This window comes from Alligator mississippiensis, chromosome 8, assembly GCF_030867095.1.
Source record: "Alligator mississippiensis isolate rAllMis1 chromosome 8, rAllMis1, whole genome shotgun sequence".
In the NCBI taxonomy this organism is placed as follows: Eukaryota; Metazoa; Chordata; order Crocodylia; family Alligatoridae; genus Alligator; species Alligator mississippiensis.
In genome coordinates this window covers 52786201-52796714 of record NC_081831.1, presented here as the reverse complement: position 1 = coordinate 52796714, position 10514 = coordinate 52786201, and the positions used below count along the sequence as shown (strand labels likewise).

The following is a 10514-nucleotide window of genomic DNA, read 5'->3' as shown; positions in this document are numbered from 1 at the left end:
CAAAAAAGCCCCCACTCACCAGGTACTGCAAGGTGTGGGGGGTGATTCCTGCTGCCCCCCACCACATAGTGGGCTATGCCATAAGCCCCATGGCTCCTACCTGCTCTCCCAGCCCCCGCATGGCTGCCCTGCCCGCCCCAGGTCTGGCCCTTAAAAAAAAACATAAAACCAAAAAAAGCCCCAGCTCACTAGCTCCTGAGTGGTGGGGAGGTGATTCCCACTGCTCCCCCCCCCCCCCACTGTCTGGGGGGTCTACACAAGCCCCCAGAAGCCCTGAGGCCACTGCAGCACCTGGTGAGACCAGGTTTTTTTTTTTTTTTTTTCTTAAAGGCTTAGGAGCTGGGGCAGGTGGGGCAGCCATAGGAGGGGGGGCTGGGACAGCGGGTGGGGGCTCATGACAGAGCCCCTCCATGTGGCATGGGGCAGTGGGGAGCAGTAGGGATTACTCCCTGGTGGGCAGCAGCCAGTGAGTATGCGCTTTTTTTCAAAGGGCAGGGAGCTGGGGTGGGCGGGACAGCCATAGGGGGAGGTGAGAGAGTGGGTGAGGGTCGGGGGGTGCTTGGGGGGGCCGGGGCACAGGCAGGGGATGGGGCCTGGTAGGGGTCCCCCCATAGTCTCTTCCCCTGTCCTCCAGCCTCCCCTCCCCTGTCCCCTACTTACCAGCTCAGAGTAATTTAAACAGCTTTATGGATGAGAAAATGAGGGGTAAAGTTCCTCTGAATCACTTTTGTGTCCTTCTTGGCTGTGAGTATAATGCAGGAAGGAGGAGTCACCAATGTAGTTTGGGTCCAACTCCCTACTGCAGTGGGTGAGGATTGCCCGAATCACCGAAGCTCTCTGAATCTTTTCTGAATCAATTCGGAGTGCTTCAAGTCAATTCAGACCTTAATGTTCTGTAATCAACGTCCATATCCAAAATTTCAGCTCATTCTATGAAAGGTAGTGTTTGTCTTTCCTGTTTTCACATCTGCATCAGTTTGTTAAAAACTGAATGTGTCAAAGTGAAGGTGTTAAAGTTTCTTGAAAAATGGAATATAATTACTAAGACCCAAAAGTTAAGTTGCTTGGTTACTTCAAATGCCAAGTATTGTAGTGCTAGAATGAATGTTGAGGCAAGTTTAAAGGGACCAGACTTTCAGATTTTTTCATAATGTAACTCATTGCTTGGAAAACCGCTGGAAGATGCAATTGCCTGTTGAATCCTGGGAACTGCGACTTGTAAAGATGAGAATGACAAAGTTGTTGCCAACACAGAAATGAAAACACAATCAGAAGAAACTACTTCAAGTAAATGCAGAATGTAAAGTTTATTGTCATTACCAAGTTTCTAAAGCTGAATAAAGGGAAAGATCAGAGTATTCTTATCTTTCCAAGCTGAAAGTCAATAGGAAAAAGTGTTGTGTGGGAACTGTTTAGTTTGGTGTATTAATAGAGAGCACTATAGATATTATCAGGTGTTACTTTACTTTTCATAAAGCCAAATGAATTGTTAGGATGAATGAAGGGAGAATTTCACAGTCGCTGAAAGACAGTGTGGATGTTAAATGTTTATATTCCTGGGTTTGATCTAAAAATCTCCAGTCAGGAAGAATTCTCATTGACCTCAATATCCTGAATATGGATACTGTCAAAGGCCTCATATACAGAAAGGTAAAAAGCTGGTACCCTGTCCCAAAGAAACCCTTTTAATTTCTCCAGAATTTTCAAAATTATGGCTCCATATCTCTGTCTATAATTAAGATAATTTGAATTCCATGTTAATAATTAAAATATGTAACTATAGTTAGAGAAAACTGACAGTTTAAAAATATTAATGGAACTTTCCATTTCAAACACTGAATCATGGCATCTCATGTATGCAAGCTTCAAAAAATACCAAAATTCTATTATCTTTTTGTATAAACATGACCACGTACTTATTTGGTATATTGCTTCTCTCTCAGAAAGTTTATCTGAATTTCAGATTGATATGATTTCCTAGCATTAGTCGTAATGAGTTTAGAAGTTTTTATTTTTTTAAAGATAGTATCCTCATCTTTTTCTAGATGCAGCTATCATTGGATTTCTGAATAGGTAGAATAATATCACTGATTATAGACAAGAGAAATAATTTAAACGTCAGAAACAAAGCAAAATCATGTGTAGAGACCATTGGGTACATAGAGGCCTTGTAGCTGCCTGACTAACTCACAGACTGAGAGGAAAAATGGTGGATCACAGGGTCATCCTAAACCTTAACACTTAGAAGCACTAAACAGCATGAAAAATAATAATGGCCATAAAATCACTGTCTCTGAAGAGCCATTGCTCTCTTGTTGTCGAGGGAGTTTGAAAAGGCATGCCAAATGCACCTCAGGTCAAAACACAACATAAGGGATGCTGTACTTCACATACCAATGATGATTTCAATACTGGAAGAACTGTGGGATCAAACCTGGAAATCTGCATGCAATTAACACCAGTGTGACTACTCAGATGAGAAACATCCTCATCCCGTCCTCAGGTTTCACGGGGAAATGTTTCTTTCTGATTAGCTTTATAGAAAATAGTTTGTCTGAGAGAGAGAGAGAGAGGGAGAGAGAGAGAGAGAGAGAGAATGGCAGTTAAGATTACAATTCTCTAAAAGTATTAACTGTTAAAATACCAGGTATCATACAAGCATGCAGAACATATCTCAGCACTTCCCAGGAGTGATACCCAGAAATTAGAAGGGATAATTTTGACTCTAAAAATAGCATACACATAGTAAATGGAACTTCTATTTAGGGGGAAAAAAGGGGAGACAGGCGGTTCTTCCCCAGCCTGGCCTGGGAGAAACTGCAGCAGCTCCTGGCCAGACCAGGGCAGGACTGGAGGGACCAGAGCCAAAGCAGAAGGTAAGGGAGGGCAGCTATGGGTGGGCATAGGTTTCAGGGAGGAGTCCAGGGTGGGAGAAGCAAAAAATGAGGGGCAGGCACAAGCATGGGGGAGCAGGCTTCAGGTTTCCCTCTCCTTCTGCCATCTCCCCTATACTTGCCCAGTGCTCCCTCCCCAACCAATTGATCCTAGGGACAAAGCTAGAGGCAAAACACTGCTTGCCCTGGGCTGGTACTCTAATCCAAAATGAGGTTTCCTCCCCCCATTTTGACTGGGGAAAGAACCTTATCTTGGATTTGAGTAAATACAATAGATATGCTGTGAAATATTTTGAAATATATTCAAACATTACTAATATTACTAAAATTTGAAACTTTCTCTCTCTCCCTTCACTATTCTAGCTTTGTTTTCCTTCCCTCTCCCCTACAGTCACAAATACATTCTTTTCAACAAAGCAGCTCTCTGACCTCATCTTTGGATCTGCTCCCTTGCTTTGCTTTCTTTTGGATACAATTGTCTCTATGGCTCATGTGCCCCAGTCTGGATATGCTATTTCCCACTCTTTATTCCTTCCATTTTTTTCCCATTTCACTTCTTCACCTCATCCACTGCAAAAGCTTGATCAGTTTTTTAAATGGATTATCTGATGTGGTTGCTTGTATTGAGAGGTGAGTGAACTCAGTGACCCAGAAGGTTCTTTCAAAGCCTATGTTTCTATATTCTTATCCCTCTCTGCCTTAAAAGAATACGCCCTGGCATTCTATAATGTACTATACCTAGACAGTGGTGAGAGGGTAGGGGGGCACAAGATTTGTATTATATTACAGAAGGATCTTTGATAGAAGTCAGTGAAAAAGCAGTATGACTGCAGTTAGAAGTACTGCTGCTGAATCTTTTTTTTTTTTTTTTTTTTTTTTTTTTTTTTTTACAAAGCATGATACTATACCAATCATTATGATGGCATTATACATATATGTCTTTATAAAAATGATTGGGATTTGATGGTAAAATATGAAGCCATTTCCAGCAGGTTACCTGACAAAGTCTGAAGGAGCATCACCTACAGTTATGCTGGCTGTTAACATTTAAATGATAGTTTTAAATTCCTTTCCCTTGCTGCTTGCATTCACAGTGATTTATCATTCTTTTCTACATGGCTAACTTGTTTGTCATCTTTATAAACAATGTCCCCAGATGTTGCAACTAATGTCTTAGCTGTATATTAACAAACTTGACATATATACAAGCATGGGACTCAGACCATAAAGTGGTGGTGGTGGGAGGGAGAGGATGGAGGAGCTAGTTCCAGAAATAAAAAGTGATTACCAAAATAACCTCCTATTTATTTTCACCAAACAGATTTCATACGCATATGGTACTTGTAGTAGTTTGCTATTTGCTAAGTTTAGGGATCTTCATGGAAAAGTGAAGGTGGTACTTGACCTATTTTGGCACTGGATTTGTGACCCAGATACCTTTTTCTGGGCAGAACCAAACCTTCAGCTCAACCATGACTTCTTCCATTCAATAACAGCAACATTATCAGTGGGGTGGGTAGGATGGTGGTGGTGTGCCCTCTATCGCTGGTGGCCTTAGGTTAACCCTTCAAGGACCCTGCGCTGCTCCGAAATCCCTCCTTTTGTATTGTTTCCCTCCTCTGATGACTCTTCATCTCCAGGTAATATTTGATTGGTTTCCCTGTGGTTGTCATACTCTCCATGTTCTGTCCTTTCAGTATACTCCTTTGCTCCAACTAACCCACCACATGCACACATCTTGATTTGGTCATTTGCTGGTGTCTTAATTTGGGCATACCCCAGCCTCATAATTTGGTCCATCCACCAAAACCAGAAATCCCAAGGCTCTGCAGCTGGTCACTGTGACCTAGCCAATATGGCAAGCCTATCTCAGGTTATGGATTTTCAGGGAATGGTGTGGTATGTATCTTCAATTTCCCAGCCTGTGTATACCCATTGGCCTCAGGCATGGTGTCTGCCTTGCAGGTTGAAACTTTGCCACAAACAGGCTTTTAGAAACCAATTATGTCTTGCCATTCCCCTGCACTATTGTTCTAATGCAATATCTATCTACTTTACCTATAAGCCAATTCCTAAAAGGAAATCTCTAAATGTCACTTTCTAGCCATCAATGTAGGTATGCTCAACAGCAAATAAGTAGAGCTCTTTTCTCCCCAGCACCACCTGGGGTGACAAGGAACAATAATAATAACAGTAATAAGCTGATGGAGAATAGGTTTAGGTTAGAGATCAGAAGTCAATATTTTACAGTTAGGGTGGCCAAAATCTGGAACCAACTTCCCAGGGAAGTGGCCCTCGCCCCTACCTTGGGCAAATTCAAGAGGATGTTGGATGATCACCTGTCTGGGGTCTTGTGAACCCAGCATTCATTCCTGCCTGTGGCAGGGGGTCAGGCTACATGATCTATTAGGTCCCTCCTGAACCTAACTACTATGAAACTATAGGTACTACCCAGACCATTTAGAGCATTATAAGCCAAGGCCAGCATTTTGAATTGTACCCAGACAGATACTGGAAGCCAGTATGAATTCTAGACTCTGAAGTCATGTGCTCCTGGTAAGCCAGCTTCATCAGAATATTGGCCACTATGTTCTGTATGACTTGCAACTTCCAGAGTTCTCAATGGCATCCCCCAAGAGAGTGCATTGCCATAGTTTGACCTCAAGGTTACAAAATCATTGATGCTGGTGACTAGATGCAAATCTGAAAGAAAGAGCCTTATTATCACCAGAGTGAGTGAATCTGGTGAAAATAACTCCTAGGTACCACTGCATTATGAAAATCCAGGTGCAGCAAGGGATGCCAGAACACCAGACTACTGAAAACCTAAGTGACAAGGAGGAGTTAAACCCTGCTGTTGTTAAGCATGCCTTTCTTTCAAGCCTAAACTCCCTATCTCCAAAATCATGAAGTGTACTTATTGCCAGCACTTTAATTTGTTTAGATTCAGCTTCAGTTGTTTCACCCACACCTAAATCCCCAGCTGTAGCCAGGCACTGGGTAAAGACCAAGACCTGGTTTAGATGAAAGAGAGATAAGGTTCAGTGTCATCAGCATACTGACAACTCACTCCAAATCTCTTGACATTCTCACTCAGTAACCTGAGATACACACTGAACAGGAGGTGAGACAAGATCAAATCCTGGAGGACTCTACAGGAAAGGTTGCATGGGCATGACAAGCACTGACTCATCACCACTCTCTGAGACTTCCCTGCTAGGAAAGAACTAAACCAATTAAAATTCATGAATATAAAGCACCACCCCTCATATATTTATGTTTATATTTGTGCAATTGCTTACAACAAAACTAGCCATATGTAAGAAAGGAAGATCCAAATACCAGGAATGAAATAACCAATATCCACCCATATTCAGCAGTGGTGCAGTTTCCACCTGTATCACTACCGCACCATAGAACATACTAAGGGAATAACTGATCCAAGATCCATTATACTCTGGACTGGGCCACCTATTTTTTGGCCCTAAACTAAAGCTATGGCAAGCTGCAGTCTCTGATATGCAGAGCTCCTGTGCATTATCATGAATGCCTTTGTTCTTTGTAACTTACGGTGTGCCAGTGTCTTCCAGATCAATCAGAGCAGTCTCTCTGCAGTGGGACAGAACCTAGGGTGAATAAGAGAGCATTTATCCAAAACAAAAATTCTTAAAATAGTCTTCTGATCTAGTAAGTCTTTGGGCTGCTGCCCAAGGCAAATTTAATTTTTATCCTAAACCAGCTTATCCTTTCCTAAATAATGATCTTTTATTTACATCTAAAACAAAGCTCACTGCTTTGTATCTAGTTTTAATTGTTCCCTTTTACTAGTTTTTAGAGTGTAGTGCTTTACAACTTGAACAACTCTCAAACTAGCTGTACCAGTACACAAATATCTGACAAATGCACGTGTGAATATTGGGAAGATGACATTTCAGACACAGATCTCTCTTTACCTAATCACTTTTTTCACCAGCCTCTACACCTGTGACTTGTTCTTAATATGTTTGGCTATAATGTGGAAAACTGAGGTTCAATAATATCCGTCTTCTCCCATATGGCATTTTTACTGAACTTTATTGAAGAAACATGTTTGTTTTTAGCTCCATTTCTTGTAATTTTTAGATAGAAAAGCCGCTTCAATTTGTAAATATAATGCAATAGCTAATAAACAAACACATACACAAGTAAACACACATATATTATACAGGTGGGTGTGTGTATACTGTCCACACACACACACACACACACAGTAGAAGTCTGTCAGTATTTTTGCTACAACCCAGTGAACTGATCCAAAACAACTAAACAGAAAGAGGTGAGACTAAAGGCGATTTAGCTCAGGAAACCTTCTGAAGGTCTGAGAAACTTTGAAGCCCCTGTGCTACTTACCCTGATCCATCATTGATACACTAGTATGCACAAACTGTCCAGTAATCCTCCCTGGGAATTAGGGGGTTCAAATAGCTGTACAAGGAGACAAGGTGTTTAGTCATGGAGGGGAAAAAATGACATTCCATTCTCCATGAACAATCCTCTTTCTGCATGAAAAGAGAAATGGACTTCAGCAGATAAGAGGGGCTTGTATTTTCATCCAAGGGCTAACACGTTTATTTGGTTTTGAAGGTGAGCCTGACCAGTCAAAGAAAAAAAAAAAAATCTAAGACTAAGTAAAAGAAAGGTGTCTGAGGACAAAGGCTATTCTATAGGAATAGTAGTATCCCTTCATCCAAAAAAAAAAAAGCCCATAAAAGAATCTGCCATCTTTGGTGATTAAAGTTATGAAAAGAATTAAGCATGATAAAGTCAAAAACAAACAAACCAACCAAACCCCCCGCCTTCAGTTTTACATAATTATTCAATCATTTCTACATTTTTTCCAAAAGGAACATGCACTCATAAACTTGGGAGGTTCACTCCTTTCTTGTAAATAGTCCTATGAAATCTTAAAATAAAAACTGATTGTTTAACCCAAATGGAAATAACACTGTCAACTTACATGTCACCCCCCCATGCTCAATAGGAAACACGCATTTGTTTCCCTGTAATATCAGGAAAATTAATGACAATGGATGTATTTACACTAAATGTTACATAGATCACTTTTACACTAATATGGGGGTGTGTATTTTATTAAGTCCTGTGTGAAATATCAAACAGAATTACTTGAAAGGATAAACCAAAGGTTTATTACTGTTTCAGGGCAACACAATTAAAATTAGTTGGCCTTACCATATTTACCTGAATCAAAAACTAATTTATTTTAAGACAACCCCTCTAGGTATTAGATTTTAGATATGGAAAATTATAACTTTGTTTTAATTTTTCATATCTAGAATTTAGTTATCTGAGGGTCTTCTTAAATTCATACCCTGCCAACCACTACTGCAGGGGAAGTAGTGGCAGGGAAAGCCGCATCTAGAGGGAAAGGAGCCTGCTCCATGCCCCTTGCCTCTGCCCCTAGCCACATGCCTCTTCCCATGCCTGTCCTCCTGCCACCCGTATTCCCCACACAGTGCCTTTCCCTGCTGGTGGCTGCCTGCCCCCACCATCTTTGTGGCTTCTCTGGCTATACCTACTCCAAGAACACAGAGCACCTGCCTTGGTCAGGCAAGAGCAGCAGCTCTAGCTCCAGCCATAGCCTGGGTCAGGGCCAAAGCCACAGCAGCTCCCTCCCCATGCTCACCTTGGCTCCACACTACCCCTGCCCACTGTATGCATCCCTTTCCCTGTGCTCTCCTTGCACAGCATGCCCCTTCCTCCATACTCCCCCTACACCATGCAACCAACCCTTGCCCCATGCTCCCTGTGTTCCCACTTCCCATGTATCCCGCTTCTGCCATACTCCTCCTCTACCTGGCTACATGAGCCACACTGTTCAGATCTGCAGCAACAGCTGCTTTCTTGGCTTGTATCCAAATTAGAATGACGGTTTCTTTTCCCTGTGCTGAATGGCGGGAAAATATTCATCTTATATTCAAGTAAATATGATAATTTTACTCAACGTATATTTTCAATATAACATAACATAGCTTTATTTATAATCCACATAATTCTTTAAATGAACTTCTACTAAATTGCGTGCTTCATTACTGTTTTCTTTATGGGGGAAATATACCACTGCATTCCCCCTTCATATACTTCTTAAAATATTCAGTGTAATTTTCCTTCTCCTGTTTATTTTCTTTCCTTTATTATAGACATTTCCTCTCTCTGTCTCACACACACACACAGACATGCACAGGCATACACTTCTAACATTATTGCTTGTGAAGAGGGACAGCAGAGGGCACATAATCCACTAACATTCCATTTAAGGTGCCTACACCTTCTTCAAGCAGCAGGATTGCAATCTTGATGTGGTAAAGAGGCTCGTGTGCTACCAATGATTTAAAGAGCAATGTCATCTGGGGTTTTGTATTCCTGATGTGTCAACTATGGTGGCAAAGAAGTTTCCAGGCTAATAACTAATAGTGACATAAAAATAAAAAGTTCTCAATGGTGGGGCAGGCTGATGAAGAAACAATACTTCTTAATAACTGCAAAGGCGGACAAAGGCTGTAGTGAAATAGAAACCTCTGGTCATGTAGGTTTTTCTTGCCATCAGATTAAGGTTTTCTTCCCAGGAAGCACTGTGTGGTTGCTAACTCCCGGCAGCATCTTCATTATAGAAGATGATACATGCAGGCATCTTTCTTTGTTTTTATATGACTTTACTGACCTAATGCTTTTGATTCAATCAACAGAGAAGTCCCACAGAAGATATGACTGGGATTTGGATGCCTGCTAAAATGTATTACCATTATCATACTTCTTCATGATGACATGACAGCAACAATCCTAAGCAATGGCTCAGAAAGGAACCCCTTCACTATTAGAACTGGAGTTATGCAAGAATGGATGATTGTACCAACAATGTTTTCCATCTATATTGTAGCTATTCTGCATCTCATTGTGTATAGACTTGCATCTGGAGTCAGCATTCACATGGATGGGAATCTCTTAACATTAACTGGGTATGTTCCAAAGCCAAGATAATCAACACCCCGTTAGTTATCTTCAATACACTGACAATTGTGCTGTGTGTACCCACTCAATTGAAGAGCTCCAAATTGCCCTTGATTTCTTTTGTGAAGCTTATGAAATGCTTGGAGTCATTAGATATATCTACATAAGACCTTATGGTACCGCTGTTACTGCACCGTCATTTAGGACTTCCTATGGCAACATAGCTAAAGTGTCATGGTTTGTGCCTGCCAACACTATGTCACCATAAAGTGTTGCTATGGTGATGTAGCATCTCATGTAGACGAGCCCATTATCAACACAAAAACCAAGATCCTGTACCAACCCACCCCAAACAACTAGCCGTTTCTTTGGAAAATGTTAAACCTACCTGGGTAGCCACCTTTCCCAAAACGTAAACATAGACAACAATATTCAACACCAGATAAACTATGCCAGTGTTGCCTTTAGACATCTCTGAAATCATGTCTTATGATCATGACATCAGGACCCAAACCAAACTTCCCATCTAGCAGGATGCTGTCAACCCTACCCTACTGCATGGGTTTTAAGCTTGAATGACATAGTGGAAACACCTGAAAGCTTTGGAATGCTAAC

At 41.3% G+C, this 10514-nt stretch overlaps 1 long non-coding RNA gene across 1 annotated transcript in view; it reads right to left on the bottom strand.

The window, feature by feature from the left end:
• Nucleotides 1–1318: 1318 nt before the first annotated feature.
• LOC132252223 (uncharacterized) overlaps nt 1319–10514 on the bottom strand; it is a 71241-nt gene continuing 62045 nt past the window's right edge. The window contains exons 3-4 of the long non-coding RNA XR_009464121.1: nt 6465–6520; nt 1319–2554 (exon numbers count right to left, since the gene is read on the bottom strand). This is a non-coding gene — a long non-coding RNA (uncharacterized LOC132252223). The remainder of the gene's footprint in view (nt 2555–6464; nt 6521–10514) is intronic.